Genomic DNA, 16,783 nt, shown 5'->3' on the forward strand with positions numbered 1-16,783 from the left:
ATAGTTTCAAAACTTTATCTACTTTGCATGCGCGGATAGTTGAAAGACGAAATGGCGGCTCTGGGAGGATAGGTCCTCGATTTCATTTTAGCCCCTCTTTCTGATGTCCCCGCCCCGCGGTAATCGATTTCCTTTGTGTCGGTGGGCCGTGTCTCCGTCCCACAAAACTTTGTAGCCAATTTACGAGCGAGACCAAGTCAGCACCCTTCGATTTTACGCTAATCCGATCCCGATGCCGCACTGGCAAAGAGTGAAAAAGGAACAGATTGAGAGGAGAGCGGACGAGCAATGAGTTAGCGAGGATTTCATCTTACATAGAACTCGTTCGGTTCATAGCATTCGCGCTATTCCTCTGATAAATAGTTGTACTGTTGTCTCGTAAATATCACGTTCTTTCCGTCCGGTATCAGAATAGAACAAAAGAAAATAAGCCAGCTTTATTCGAAAACTCGTCTCTTCAAATAGCATGGAATTGAAGTCAATCACGATCCAATGAAATCCATACTCATCGGATGCCATGCAAATTCCTAAAAATTGTGCACCGACAAACTTCCATTCATTCGTACGAAGAAAAAATGGAAGCGTTCCAGTCCGGCGGTGATGAGTTTGAACAGAGAAAATCTTGCGTCCTACGTATTGAAAGGTCGAAACCGTATGCGAGAAAAAAAATTGAATCTACGAACACCGATCCTGAAATCGTGGGGTAGACAAGCATTAAAAGAAGTGCCGGCGGCTGAAGGGGGTCGGGAGGAGTAAGAAGCCAAACGCTCGTAAAGAAGGTCAAACGGATCGTAAACGCTCAGGAAAGACCAACTATACTGGGACAGCACCCAGGAATGAAAGTAGAAAAGCCTTCGAGGCTCTCTTTCTATCCCCTGGTGTAAAACTCATCTTTGTTTATCCACCTACATGTTATGGATTTGAGTGCACCACGCGAGGCAGTCGTACGTGCTGGATTCTACCAAATTCTGGGTACGCTCCAAAACCATTTCACAAGACAGTAACGAAAATCTTGGTAAATAGATTTTGAGAGATTTTCGGAAAAGCGTGTTACGTATGCAATGGCATACGTATGGCTCAAATGTATGTCGTTTGCAATATTTTAGTATTTTGTTTCACACATACAGTGTACACTGTTGTGTACGTACACAATGAATGTGGCACAGTTTGTTTGGCATTTAAAGAAAAATCAAAAAATATATGAATCCTTTCGAAATCGTTTCTTATTTATCTTTTTTGAATTTTGTTAATGGAAATACAGTTGAAATGTTTTTTTTTGTAAATTCTAGAAAATATGGAGAGATCGAAGTAAAGCAACAGTGTTTTATTTTTTTTTTAATGAAAAATAAATCGATGCTGCCGAATTTTTTTAATGTTTATCTTTATTCGAATTCGGAGTCACTCATATCCATAATTATATGTTGTTAATATAAATACAGTTGAAATGTTTTCTTTTTACCAATTCTAGGAAATATGCTGGAGAGATATAAGTAAATTAGCCACTGTTAGTTAATGAAAAGGTTTGTTACGATCGTGTGCTCTCGACAATGATTGTATATTCGCTCGTGCATTTGCTATATCGAATCAATAAATGGTAACGTACATAAAATGAAGCAAATTCTAATGCCTTGTTCAACTCCATGTATCCCCGGTCAGTGAAAAATAGCGAGTAAAAATCGGGAGGTAGGAAAAAAATTGAGATCGATTTAAACCACTGGCGTATGATACGCTTCGGTTGAGACACTTGGTTACTCTCGTGCGGGGGAGGGTGAGCGTCCGCATGATATCCCGTCCAAATCGTATCAACTTAATTCGCATTCAGGGAACGAGTCTCCACTCTTTCGTGGAGGGTCGAGAATCGAGAGGGCGTAATAGAAAGAGAAAGATAGAAAGCGCAAAACGAGAAGCGAGAGAACGGCAGAGGGAGAGAGAGAGAGAGAGAGGAATACAGGGGAAGAAAGCAAGAAAAAACCGAGAGCAGATGAGAGAGTGTAGCATGGAAACTACGGTGGTTGGAAATCGCCCAGGATGGTGCAAGAGAAGGTAGGGAGAAATACGCAGAGCAGGAAAGGGAAAAAGAGAGTGAGTGAGGAGAAGAGGAAGAGTAAGGGCTAGAGTGAGCGTGGGAGCAGGAGAGCGGTCGGTTGAGCATTTACCTGAGCTCTCAGAGGAGCTTCGGTCTCTCGCTTCCGTCTCATTACTCTCTACTCTCTACACTCCGATTGAATTACCTACAATCAACATCAAACATTTTTTAAACTCAATTTTTTATCTCAACGTTGTGATAAAAAAAAAAAGTGGAAAAAATAAGAAGTTTGCGAGTATGCTTGCCCGGTCATATTTTTTTCTGTACATATACTGATATATATGTACACAAGGAATAGATGAATAAAAACATAAACGTATATATGTATGGATATCGTTTATATGTATATATAAATCATTTTATTTTTCTCTCAGTAAATTTATATCTCGCTTCGCCTATAAGACGCATCTTCTTTTTCTCGCTTACCAAACCTAGTTTTTCAGGATCCTCTCGACGTCTCTCTCTTTTTTCTTGCAATTTTCCGACGATCTCTCTGAACCATCAAAAGAGATTTTCGTTGACGCAATCGTTCCACCGAACGAATATTTTTCTTTTTTCGTTCAACGTTTAAATGGATATTATTACGTTCTTCTTTAACAAAAGGGCTCGTAGCTCAATGAGAGCTCAGAGGAAAAAATGTAACACTAATTGAAGACTGCTCGTAGAGCGAAAAAGCACTTTTGCAATGACTTCAAAGCTTCGGCTCTTTCGGTAGGGAGGAATTCCAGTGAGTCTGGACATCAAGTCCCGTCTCTTGTTCTTTTCATTCCTTTGTAAGGGCAGTTAATTGCTTGTAGTTTGGCAATATACCGCTGAGAGATATAGATGGGGCTTCCGTGTGTGAGCAATGGGGGATGTATTCGCATCGGGGAACGAAAAGAGGGTTGTCTTGCGCATCATAAGCGTAATTAGGTCGTCAGGCATGGCTATAGGGCCTTCTCTCTCCCCCCCTCTCACTTTTCTCTGAAACCCCGTAGCCCTGGCCTGGTAACCATGGGGTATCTCCGCCAGTGGGCTGATGAGGTCACGAGAATAAATTGTGCCCTGTACAGATTTACCGAATAACGAGAAAATGAAGCAAATATATCCACTGCAAATCCAATTTCATACGCGAAGCATTGTTTACTGCAACTCCATATAGCTCGATGCTTCTCAGCTCTGCTATCAAATCAAATGTTTTATTCGTGAAAACACGTATTACATATTGTGGGGAAATAAGAAAAACTGTAGGACGATTCGAGAAAGAGTGTTCGATTTATGGGACTCTTAAAAAGTTCTGGTCTGCATATGTAAATGTATCATCATGACCATAACACCAGAAACTATTTGGGTATTGGACACTCTGACTTGCAATGAGCCGAAAATTAGCGCCTTCATGGTTCTCGAGTAGACGGAGATTTTCACTGAATGCAACGGTCAGAATTTTCGGTTGATGCATTCATGCTCAGGTACGCGGATAGCGTCGTTCATTCTGATCGCATACAACTTTGAATCGTTCTTCAGCTTCACCAATCGCTTAATTTTTTTCTAGTAGAGCAATGAGTGACCAAATTAGTTTAAAAAAAATCCGATAATTTCGTTAGAAGTCTATCATTGGTTTATCCACATTTCAGAGTACAGTATCAAATCAAATATTGTCAGTTTGATTTTTGAGCGGGGAATGAATGCGATTGCACAAAGAGAGAATTATAAAATTGAAAAAATATCATCACTTCCGTCTTACGGTGAACGTCGATAAACTGATACGTGATAACATTGCAATTTTTTGAGAATTGAATATAGTTTTTAATTAATGTTTTTATTGTTATTCCATCGTTATTCGACAAAAAGTTTCTGGAATCACGAAGCGACTGTGAATGATCTCTGAATTTTGGGATTACAACGACCTTCATCCATCTAAATTTATAATGTTTTTTGATTAAGAATTGCAAAAACAACAATTGGTATACTTGACTTTTGACATTTGTAATCTGAAAGTAACTCATCGCCTACGAATACTTCACGTCAGCTTCTTCTCCTGTTGTGATACATCGCGGTAATATTTGCCGCAAATTTCACGCTAAACACCCGACCGTTAAATTCTCTCCTCGCGCATAAAAAGTATGATGGATCCTCGAACATGTGCTATCCGATTTCGATGTCTGTCTTGATTAAATGCGCAATTTGCACCTTGAGCTCAAAAGTGAAATGACATGGTTTTGAAATACATAAATTTCACCGAAATCTCGTTTAAGTGGAATTCGATTAATTCGGCAAAATTTCCACCGTCGCTAATGTAATTTAAGCGGTAATAAAACGAATATCAGAACGAATTTTCTTGCATATGTATCGGGCGATATGATAAATCATTTTGCATCTGTTTTACAGTAATTGCGTTCTTTGACGATAGACGCAATTTTGTTGAGAATATACGTCACGATCTGGTTAACCAAATCATACTGTGATACGTGTATGTATGTGTATCTATTAGTTGAATACATCAAAAGGTTCGTTTCATAGAGATTTCATATTGGAACAGGAGGAGAGAAAATTTTTTTAGCATTGTTTTTCGAAAGTTGTAATCATCTATGGAATCTTTCAAGCCACATCAATCTAGAAGTTCTTTCCTATACCTACGATAGAAGCTGTACGGTGGCTAAGTCCATGGTGATGAAATATTTGGAAATGCACGTCCATCAACTGAGCAAAGTCGATGTTAATCCGACATTCGATATTAAAGCTCAAATTTTAGCATACGGTTTGAGGGGATGAGCCGATGAGAAAATCTTTAAAAATGTGCAAATATAATAGTAGTTGTAATGTCATCCGGACCGGAACAAGAATTCACGTGCCGTTGAGTCTTTTCTAGTTCAATCTCTTCTGCATTTTCTGCCAACAAAAAAGATACCCTGAGATCTGTTAAACCAGTCAAGAGATCCTCACGAAGGAAGTCCATCCGTCCGGATGAAGTAGATCCCGAACATCATGACCGAGAAACGAATAATGGAGGGGAGTGGGGAGTAAAACCAAATGCAGCCACGAAAAGATCGTACTACCGTGGTTTTCAGCGACCCCATCAAACCCTATTGCGCATTCGTCCCTCCAGCATCCCACCGTGCCTTCCATCCTTCCGCCTCTTCTCGTTTTCTATTCGTTCATGGAAGATCACTTTTTCAAAAAGCCTCTCGCGTAAGCGGCTCAAGATAACGAAAACGTTTATACGGAGAAACGAAGAAATCTTGACGTGACAGTTCTATTGGCAAACTTGCCAACTGGTGATTCATGGTGCGACCATCAAGGCGATTGGTCTGCATATTTTAGTACATAAACTAATGGTGTCACATTACAGACAACATTCGTTACAAACAGGTGTAATCTCCTCGAAGCTCTTCAGAAGTGTACATCTGTATCTCATATAAACCTCTAGAGGACCGGAAAGCCGATATAGCGGCTCGCCCTGTGATATGAACTTTGCATATAGTTGATACGTGATACCAGACACTAATTTGGGCACTTTTCAAGGGCGATTTCAACTCTCAAATCCCGGTCGTCTAAAAGTTAAGGGGGGTTCTTCTTTAAAAAGTCAGGAAATCGATTGTTTCCAGGAATGTTTTTAGGATAGATAGAAATAACTCAGTATAGCGAACTTTTCGGTATGGTTCCGAGGATATTTTGAGAGACAAAAAAAATTTTTTATTGTGAGAAATACTAATTTGTACATTGTTTATGCGCAAGGTCTGATTGTCAAAATTTCTCAGTTGGGTACAATATGGAGATCGTAATTATTGTCTGAAGCGAAAATCCCAATTTTTAAATCTATTTTCACATATTTTCCTTCCATATGAACCAATAAAAACCCGAAAAATTGCGGAATTCTATATTTTTAGCGAGTTTGAAAAAAACGTTTCTAAAGATAAAGAATCTTCAATGGACTGTAAATATAGAATTTCACAATTCTATTATTCCTTTGCTATGCGAGGGTTATATTTTCCCTCACGTTTATTTGCTTATTCTCTTCCATTTATTATTTCGTTGTACTTGCCGTTTAGTGAAAAATAAAAACACGTCAATCTTACGTCTAGTGTGACGATATTTCTTTCAAGTCCCCCTTTATCCAATGAAACACTTGAAACCATGCATGTGAGAAAATCTCTCATTGTGCGACCAAACCGTTAAACGCGTCAGTATAGAACAAAGCTGACGGATTAAGGGAGAAAACCCTTTTGAACCCGCTAAGCGAGGCCGCTCTTGCGAAGTTCAAAATTTTGAATACACGTGATATCGAAATAGCATGTGACTAAGTTTTTAAATAAATAACATTATTAAGCCATCAGTAATCCTCGGGAAAAGTAGATAAATTGAAAATTTTATGGCTGCCTGATTTTCTAATGAAGATGAGAAAGTACAATGTCTTTTATTGTTTTTACAACAAAAATACGAATTAACTCAAATTTTTGCAAACTAATAAGTTCAATGGGTCCAATAGCACTCATTAATTACATCAATAACGAAACCGCAATTTAGCATAGATCATGAATTCATGTGTCTATCCAAAGCGTACGAAGTCAGAAGTTAGGTAAGAGTCGCTGTGAAATTCTCTAGACATATTTTCGAAACGTATGACACTAGAACCTCGATTTATGGTGCAGTAGCGGGACCGGATTGTCATCTATCTCAGCAAACAGAGATCAAGGATGCGCATGCTTCATCGTCCCGTCTCTACGCAGCTGATGAGGGACCTACTCCGACCAAGTGCTTTTCTTTACCAAACGTGGGTCGATCGATACGCCTACTATGAATAATAAAATGGATGCATCGATCATAAGAATCTAGATCGAGATGGGGTGAACAAACATGTTATGATACAAATAATTTTTTTTTTTCAAAATATTGTGCTCTGCAGCTACCTACAGGAGAATTCATAACGGAGAAAATTTTAAAACTTTCTCCTGTCTTCGAGCAACGATTCTTTTCATAATAACGCAAAAGTATTCTCAAGCAATAAGTTTTATAAAATAGATTAATTACACAGCACGAGATGCTGTTTACCAAGATCACAATCATCAGATCTTCATCAAGTTTTTTCAAAACGCAATATTAGCCTCACGGGCAGATGTACACTTCCAATTTCACCATATCGAAGGTTCCGTTAGTTAAAAGTATGAATAGCCGTCGATCGTATCAGCAATCGGGGGAAAACAATAGATTAATGAAGCGCAGTGAAATTACAGTGAATGGGTTTCCAAAAGGAACATTGATTAGTAGTTTATCAATGTAAGATAATGCGCAGCATCGGCTGTGCGTTGAAAACGTAATAAGATCGAATCTGTAATTGCACAGGTTCAGGCAGTAGCGAAGACCCAAGCGGTTTCCAAGTATTGGTTTATGCAGATAACATATAGCAGGAAAAGCGTACATAATGTGTCGATGCGAATTTACAAACGTATGTGTCCTCATGACACGGACGAGTGAAGGTTGCTCGGACACGTCGACGAGGACAAAGGGGATGGATTTTTCTGGATGGTGAAGGGCGCGTCGCAGCAGCAGCGATAGATGGGTTCAGTGGTGAGGGACGCGAGGGAAACATTGGCAAACCGGGAGGGTTAGTACGATGGAAAGAGAGACAGCGAGGGCGAGAGAGAAAGAGAGAGAAAGAGGAATGGTGAGTAGTTGTTGGTTGGAGACAAGGACGGTGGTTTGGACGCACCACTCGGGCTGGTATCGTCGCGCGGCAAAAGCATCGTCACTATGACAACGGTGACAAGCAGAGGTGTTAGTGCGCATCCGTGACCACGCCTACGTCACGTCTCGCGGAGCACTCTGTATTACCCGCGTACGAGAGCGGCTGTGACGTCGGGCAACGTCGACAAGACCGTCGTCGTCGTTGTCGACAACAACGACGACCAAGCGACCGACTGGATCCAACGACCGTTCGTCCAACATCGGCGCCATCCCAGACGTTGCGAAAACGTGTTGTGGACGTCGAGGGGGTGCTATAAGGGAAACGAACACGGGGTAGCTCAGCCGCCTGTTGCTACATCGCCCGCCAACGCTTCTCCTCGCTCTTCTCTTCTCTTTTCTTCCTCTTCTTTCCCCTATGTCCTTCTCTCTTCTAGCCTCTCGCTGATGCTGTTCCTCGCCACCAATACAGACACCACCCTATTCGCCCGTCTTGTTTTATCTCTCCGTTTCCCTCTTTCCCTCTCTCGGTCTCTTCGTCACTCCTTGCGCTCTCGCTATCTTCGGCCCTCTCTTCTTCTTTCTCTCCTTTCAACTTCCCCAACCAGCAGCCTACCAGCCCACCGCGCGAACGGCCTCTTGCTCTCCTCTACGCTCACTCGCGCACTCACACACACATCGGAGAGCACTCGCTCTCCGTTCCTCTTTCGCTGTCTAACTTGAGCGCGTTTGCCACCCCACCACCAGCCCCTACCGCCGTGTTATATCGCGACCAACCCTCTCTCGAACTCTTAACCCCTACGTCCCTCCTCCCACACCACCCCAGGCTCTCTCGATGCTCCCAGCCCCCTCCCTCCCCCGTTGGCGCGCCTCGCGAACAGCGAGTACCGAGAGCGCGCGAGAGTAGTTGCTCTCCGCCAGTCAGCGATCCGACTAGCCGCAACACGCTGTACACGTACCCCGCGTGTTTTCAAAATCGCGTATTCTCGCTTTCATCGCGCTGACCAACAGCAAATATCTCAACGTAGTGTTTTCTTTTCGTTCGCGCTCACTGCACGTATTTCGTTTACCATTTCATCTTTATTCCTTCCTTTACGCATCTATAAAGAGATTTATTATTGTTTATCAATCAATGCGTATTCGATTGAATAAAGTATCATTGGCTAAGTTGATAATCAATTAAAAACATATACGAGGGCGTGAAAACGGGGGAAAAATACGTGTTAAAAGCTGCACGAGGCTGAAGGTGATACGGACACGCATACCAAGTTTGGACAATTTCGTGGAGGGTGAAAAAAGGCCGAGGGCAAGGAGAAAGAGAAGTGTTAAAGAGGGAAAGACGATTGCTGGCAGCAATCTGTGCCCCTCACAATCGGCAAATCCCCCAAAACCCTCTGAATCGACGTCTCTCACATCGGCACAACTCTCGACTTAAACCCGACAGAGACAGGGTGAAACGAGGACAGGCAGAGACACGCAACCGCAGAGGGGCAAACTGAAAAACCGGCGTGCTCACCACGAGTTTTCCGGATCGAGGTTTATGGATCATAGGTTAGCATTTCAAGACTAATTGATCATCGTTAGATCAATGCTTTTTTCACATACTAATTTTTCTGTTCTATCATTATAATCACTAACGACGTGTCTCAATGGCTCGACGACATCATTTTTCATGTAACGTCGCTTTTCGTATGACGCTCAACTTTATCAACATTTCAATCACTCATAATTTTCCTACTCACTAAGGCAGCCGCGAAGGAAACATTAACTTCTGTGGCACGATTCCGCGGAGTGTTGATGTCGCTAAGCTTCGGGGAAACATCGATGCGCGGTAGGAGTGAACCATCCAAAGACCTCCGTTTCTCCAAAAGCCATTTGAATTGAATTTCGAAATAAAATTATTCCGATTTTAAGCAGCTTGAGCGATGGCAACATTGTTTTTTCATGTTCCAATCAAATTAGTTCAGATTTTCTCGATTTTAGAGCTAAAAACGACTCATTACGTAGACACAAATATATGTATTTTTTTCTGAGCATGTTAAATCCGTATCTAGTCCAAGATCTTCAATGAAAAGATTTTGACCATAAAAAATCGAATTTGAGATCTCATACAGGAGCTTCCCTTGAATAATGTTGATTCCAATAAACTTAACATCGGTTTAGCCATATGCAGAACAGAATAATATTCTTATTCAGAAAATCATGCATAATTGTCTGTACCCCAGAAATCAGGGCGAATGGGGGGATTCGGGGGAGGGGAGGGGGGGGGGGGTGACTAAAAATTTAGAGAACATGATTGTCTTGGAAGATACGTCAGCTTGCAACAATGTTATGAAATCAATGAAATTTTCGGGACATAAATATTCAGAGGAATCTGAAATTTAGACAAAGTATTTCCATGATAATCCAGCTTGAATTTTTGGCGATTTCGAATGCAAATTATTCAAGCTAAACCCCACGAAGGAATCATGAAGTGGTTGCCACTAGCATTAACCACGGCCAATGAAAAATAACTCGATCAAAATTCCAAGTGCCGTATCCACTAATCGATGATACGAATCACGGCCTCCATTGCTTTTGAAATGAATTTCAATTGAGGGAAACTCATTAACGACATTTCCGTCATCGGATTACTGAAATTCCGATGAAAACGTTGCATGTATTCGTCCAAATCAATCATTGAAAAAAAAAAACGTATCGATAACGAATCGTTACGAAGTGATAATGTGAAAAAGTGTGTAATGGTGCGTATATATTTTGATGGAATTTTGGGTTAAGGTGGAATAAATATGTAGAGGGTGCGTCACGTAACCCAGTTGAAAATCGAAAAGGTGGAACGGATGGTGGTTAACTCGAAGAATTAGTAAACGGGGTCGCGAACGATGGGAAGCGCCGACGTCTATACCGAATGACGATGGGTGTGGGGGAAAAGGGTGACAGGGAAAATTCACTCGGGCGTACAGAACGGGAGGTTATAGAATACAGAATGGTAGGGCAATCATAAGACGAGGAAAAATTTACATATCACCGGGATTCATTCATTCGATACCTGTTTTGAATATATTAATAATGAATTTAATGAGGAAAATGGGAATTAATGTTTATTCATGCGTCAATTATCCTTCACTACTGAGGTCGTGATAGTTCAACGAGTAACATGGCGAACGGAATCGAAAGAGGTTGCGAAAAGCGTTGGCACACAGAATCATGGATTTAATGAACTCAGCGCAGTCTTCGGAGGATACTCGCTATATTCGTCACGTATAAGAAAAATTGAGATAAATTCTTCATGCATTCCTATGCCAGGTTTATTATATTTATCGTGACAACTAAAAATTTCGAACATTTTGTAAAATTTCACATATGTATCGATTCCAATAGTTGAAAAATAACTGGAGCAAGAAAATGATGGATGTCAAGACATCGGGAGTTCGTTGAGTACCAAAATATTTTTTTGTTTATCAGCAGTTCGTATCCATTCATTGATTATCATCGCACCATCGATCATATCTGTTTCACAGTTTTTCTTACAATCGCTAAATTCGTCTTTTCCTGACTATCATCCTTTCCTATGTGAAGATTCACCGAGGATAAAAATGATTAATTGCATTTTGTCAAATCATCATAACACACCCCTGAATTTTAACTCAAGATTGAGTTAATCAGTGGTCAAATGTTCATCATCGTACTTTATTGACGATTCGTTTTCCAAATCATATTTTTTTCGTCACCTCAACCAATCGAGGTGTTGAATCCCACCCCGATTGCTTGAGAAAATAAGAAGCAGGGAAGAGAACAGTCAACATGAGTTAGAACGAAGGTGAGACTTGGAAAGGGTGCAATAAGGGTTCGGTAGATCGCGGATGGGTGGACTTGGTGCGAGTCGAGCGATAAATTCGTTCACTTTTGGCAAAATAAGCGTCGGTATGCACAGCGGATTCACTGTGTTTTCAAATAATACTCCATGCTAAATATGCGCATACGATATTACCTAACCCCTTACAGCTATGTGTGTATCTGTGATTCTATAGATGTATACATGCATACCTAATATACATGCATAAATAGATGTATATGTACATACCTTCGTGATATTTTCTCCGCGTATGAAAGACAGAACGACTATGGCTATAAACACACTTCGTTTCCAAACAAGCTTTAGCCCACCTGTGCTTCCGCTTCAGTACTAACATGAATCCGAACACATACGGATCCTAGGTTCGTGTATACATGTAGCGAACTTGAAGTGTCCGATTCGAGGTAACACCGGTACTTATTCATCTTAAACGCGAAACAACGTGCACTGAATATTTTTGTCGCACTTTCGCACGCGCACTATACATCAGTCCTTGACGGTGCGGTCGGAAATTCATGTGTTTTTTATTGTCTGTCCGCAAAAATATCCACGACAGGAGTGTTTCCGCGTTCTTTTTATTGTTTTTTATTCCATGCCTCGCCATATGTTCTCGTACGTTGAATCTGGCTAAGCTTTTGTAAGATTTGCATCATAAATTCATTTCTGGGTAAGCCAAAAATATCACATACGATGCAACGCTATTGAATCTTATCGTAAAAATTGATGTGACAGATGAAAATTATACGATGGCCACTAAGATTTGACATGTGTTAAAATTAATGAGATTTTTAAAAACTTTTTAATACTTGTGTGTGCGTGCATGACGCTGGAGTTTGCAACGTTGGAGTCCAACGAAATTATGTAAAAAAGCCTCCAATAATTCCAGTAATTCTTCAATTTCGTTCTCTGCCGAATTAGCAATTCGTAGTTTTTCAACCTGTACCGATACTCGGTGAGATAAAAAATTGGTGAATTACAATTGTTTTTTTTGTTCATTCCGTTATTGGACTCCAACGTTGCAAAGTTCAGCGACGTTGTGCGTGCATGGATACACGTATATGTAGATAGAGTTTTGTACTTCTGGTGAAAAATACGTTACAAATCGGACTTTGACCCTGAAGAGATTCCAGTCACGTATGGGCCAGGAAAGATATATCTCGTCAAGAGGGCGAGAACAGGGAGGCGCAAGACGCTTTTCACGTATCCCACTTTCGAACCTCATTTCTTCGCGCCATATCTAACCCGCCCCCTTCGTGCCTCAAGAGCTGCTCTCTGCATTATAGCCTTAACGCCTTCGCTCGGTGCTTCAGCCCACCATTCAACTTTATTTCCAACCCTCTGAGCTTGCACCCATGGCATGCTGAGCCTTAAACCCCGCCTGTTTATTATGTAAGGCACTTCAAATTTGATAATTCTCTATTATGAAGTAATCACGTCGTTCGGTCTATTTCGACGCTTCGAAAATAGGCGTGTTCAAAGCCACGATTACGAGTGCACTTGTCCTTCGAGACTCGACACTTGAAAACGAGATTGATCGGGATGCTGTGTGATGTGGAGTATCGAAAGCTAATTTTTCCAAAATTGCCACGCATTTCGTTTCTACTATCGAAAAATTGGTTACTCATAAATCGTAAGTTTTTTTTAATAATTCAATTCGGTATGTAGGATGTGAAAATTGTTTTTTCTCGTCCTCATTTCTTCTCGTTAGCCTCATATTTCTTGCTTGGTTTTCACACGGATGATAACGAATCCGATAACAAAGAGTTTCTTTACTCTACAAAATTTCAACGATAATTGCCATGATGCGTTGTCAAAATGGAAATTCAGAAGCGAAAGAATAGCTACTTAACTTTCTGGAAATCACTCCATGCAGCGAGCAGTTTGAGTATCGAAATATTCGATGATAAACAGGTCTCACTTTCCACTTCCCGTAATATTACTCGTGCGTTCAATAGTCCAATTTTACTGTCGAAAATATCAAGTTTGAAGTAGCATAACTCTGTCGTTTACTACTACAATAATTTTCTATTTTTATGGTATGGATTTCTTAATCATTTTATGTTGCGATCATTTTTATTTTTCTTTATACTCAATTTTATATCGAGTTTATTGAAATTACAAATTCAGCACGCTTTTTTACCGCATTTTCAAGGTTGTATAGGCACTCTCGGGAATATATACGGGAAAGGAAACCGCGTACTACGATTGTCGGGGGTGCAACGCGATCCGGAGCGTGATAAATGAAGCTCCCACGAGAGAGGTACGCTGCTGGGAGAATTACCTCTGGTTATACGCAATATAAGACAGAGAGAGATAGAGGAGGAGGAGTGGGGGGGGGGGGGGGGGGGGGTAGGTGGAGAGAAGGAGAGAGTTGAAACAGCAGCTATAGCGAACGGCCGCAGGGATATCCGAGCATCCCTGGACGAAACTCGAGTCTCTTGGTCCACATAGACGCGATATATACGCTAGGATGTTACCCCGTGAACACAAATTACTTTAACCAGAGCTTCTCGTAACTACTGCTCAATCTACTGACTTATACGCTTGGACGCGACCGAATGATTAATGGAATTCGTAAACAATTTTCTTCTTTCTTCCTCGTCATGAGATTCAGCAAAAGAGGCGGAAACTGCGGACACAAAGGACAGCACCATATCCAATAGTGGTTGGGTTCAATTTAACCGAGAATTAGCCACTTCCTGGATACTTGTGATCGTTGAAGTATCTACGTTTAATCGAATGGATGACAAGCTCGCTACCATGTTGGTTAGTTAAGAAAAAAAATGTAGTCGAATCGATATTTTTTGGAGCATATTTCTACAAGAGCTCAGAAGAACAGATTCCGTATACACGCACGTTTGGAATGTGAGCTCACCCCCCATTTAGGCTGGATCAGATAAATGGGTCAAGGAAAAATGGAGGCCAGAAGATGACGCGTATGTGTCTGAATTAATACACAAATGTGCTCCCCTCGTGCATATACATTGAGTGTCTTCATATAATACGACAGAGATGAAGGTACAAGACACAGTCTCAGGTCGAAAACTCCTTTAGTGCATTATCGAAGGGCAACCTTTAATGAAATTCACGGAGCCACTGTTCTCTTGGACCCCTACAGAGACGGCGAGAGGCTTCTCTAGCTCGCACGGTTACTGCTTGTGAAAGTCGAAAGGCTTACCCTTGCGTCAATACGTTACGTACACACTCATACTCATATATTATATATCCATATACATATACACACGTAAATGGTGTGTCCTACTGAGGTATAATGCATTAGAGAGCTCCTGGCTCTGCGACGCCATGTGCCCGGTACAAGAACTACGGTGGAGACCAAGAGGGAGCAAGGGCAAAGAGAGAGGGAGAGGTGAAGCTTCGCAGCGGGAGGTTGGTCGTACTACTGAACGTGGAGCAACATTGCCATGAGAGAATGGAGTAGGCTCTATACATACCAGAACCGGACTGAGTTATAGTCCGTTATGGTCGTGCTTCCTCTCTATATGGCTTCCTGTGCTTACTGAAGAGCTCTTTCTCTCTCTCTCTCTCTCTCTCTCTCTCTCTCTGTCTTCCTCACTCAGTCTCTCCTCCTTGTTTCAACGTACCGTGTGGCTACTCAATACATCCAATACATACCGCACCCTCGTCTCTCTAAGCATATCGACACGGGGGTCGGCAAGGAGCGAGAATACCAAGCTGAATGAGGATAACCCCCCCCCCCCCCCCCTTCCCGCTCGTGCTCTCTCTCTCTCGCGCTCTTGGCAAATTGCAAGAGCGTGTGAGAGACTCTGCCACGCCTCGTCTCACCTTCGTGCATCATGCCCAATCGAATTATCGATTGTGCTCTATTCTGCTATAATCATATGTACAGTTGTCCCATCACCGTCTCTATATTCTGTTTACGTTGCCTATGGATGATGAAAAATGATGTGAACTGTCAGTCGTGTAAACATAGGTAGTTAGTGTAAGGCACTCACGTGGCTCTTGTCATGTGGTGAAATTGAAAAAGTATTTATATTATAAATTTGCACTTGTTATTTTATGGTGATAACCCTGCATTAGCATGTTTCACGACGTGCATTATTGTATGATAGCTTATTGGAAGCTCATGCTTCGAACTTGTATTGGGTTGAGTGATTTTGTTAATTTAACTCGTAATTATGCATTTAATGACATAGACATTTTTCTTTGTTACAGGTAAGCGTTTGGACACTTTTTCCTAAATCTTTCATCGAGTTTGTAAGTATGGCAGCTGTCTTAGCTCTACTGATAACAGGTTTTATATGGTATCTCTATACGGTTCTCATTTGATTCAACGACCTAACGCTGACTCTATTTGAAGCTTGAGCGAGAACGGCAATTCAATTCATAATGAAAATGTAAATTAACACTCTTAGAGGGAGAATTTTCGCGCTAGGAACAGAAAGAAGCTCTCATGTCTCTGACCCGAATAACTTTCGGTGCTCGGACTGCTTTTCTCACTCTATCTCCCTTCCCGGCTCAGATCTTATTATACGAAAACTCTTCTGACGGTCCACTTTCTCCACCCACGCACTGATAATTCTGCGTCTCTTTTTATCGCGGTGTTTCTCTTCAAAGTTCGTTTCCTCTCACACCCCGCGACCTTTCGTACTCATTCGAATTCAACTTTTCCGCACTTTTTCTCTTACTCCACAGACACCTAAAGGACGTTGTTATAATTGCTAATGGAAAACTGTCCAATTCAAAGAACAAAGCAATGAGTAAGTCAGGGACAAACTAGGCACGACCTGAACACAGCGTCTGGTTGAAAACCATTGAGGCCAAAGTCACGGATTTTTACGAAACCCTCACAAAGGTACCGAAGTTCGGAATACCGAGGTTTATTAACATTTTGTACGAGAAAATAATTACGCGAGTGCATTTGAGGTTTTTACCGAGGATGGTTTGTTTCCTTTGGCAAAATAGGTAAATTCAAATTCACTTAATCTTGTAAACAAACTTGAGGCCTATCGATTGGAAAAATACTATCTTCGCGAAGCGACGAGGAAGAAACTTTAGTTCGTTCGAGTTTTCCATTATTTTTTCCATGTAGTGTTGATTACGTGTAATTGAATCAAGAATTATCGATCATCTTCGTAATGAACAATGCTAAGTACCTTAAACTTATTCAAGTTTTTAGTTACGTTGAATTCCTAGTCCTGAGT

General features: G+C 41.2%; 1 protein-coding gene across 5 annotated transcripts in view; it reads left to right on the plus strand.

Moving 5' to 3' along the window:
* Positions 1 to 16,783, plus strand: part of bru3 (bruno 3) — a 620,380-nt gene that overhangs the window by 340,923 nt on the left and 262,674 nt on the right. For 3 of the 5 annotated variants that reach the window (XM_043432969.1, XM_043432968.1, XM_043432972.1), the window contains exon 1: positions 8,674 to 9,295. The exons of the other annotated variants lie outside the window; for them this stretch is intronic. The gene's annotated coding sequence lies outside the window, so the exon portion shown is untranslated. Of the gene's footprint in view, positions 1 to 8,673; positions 9,296 to 16,783 lie in introns of those variants that run through there. 5 annotated transcript variants of the gene reach the window in all.

The sequence above is a fragment of the Venturia canescens genome, chromosome 1 (assembly GCF_019457755.1).
Source record: "Venturia canescens isolate UGA chromosome 1, ASM1945775v1, whole genome shotgun sequence".
Classification (NCBI taxonomy): Eukaryota; Metazoa; Arthropoda; class Insecta; order Hymenoptera; family Ichneumonidae; genus Venturia; species Venturia canescens.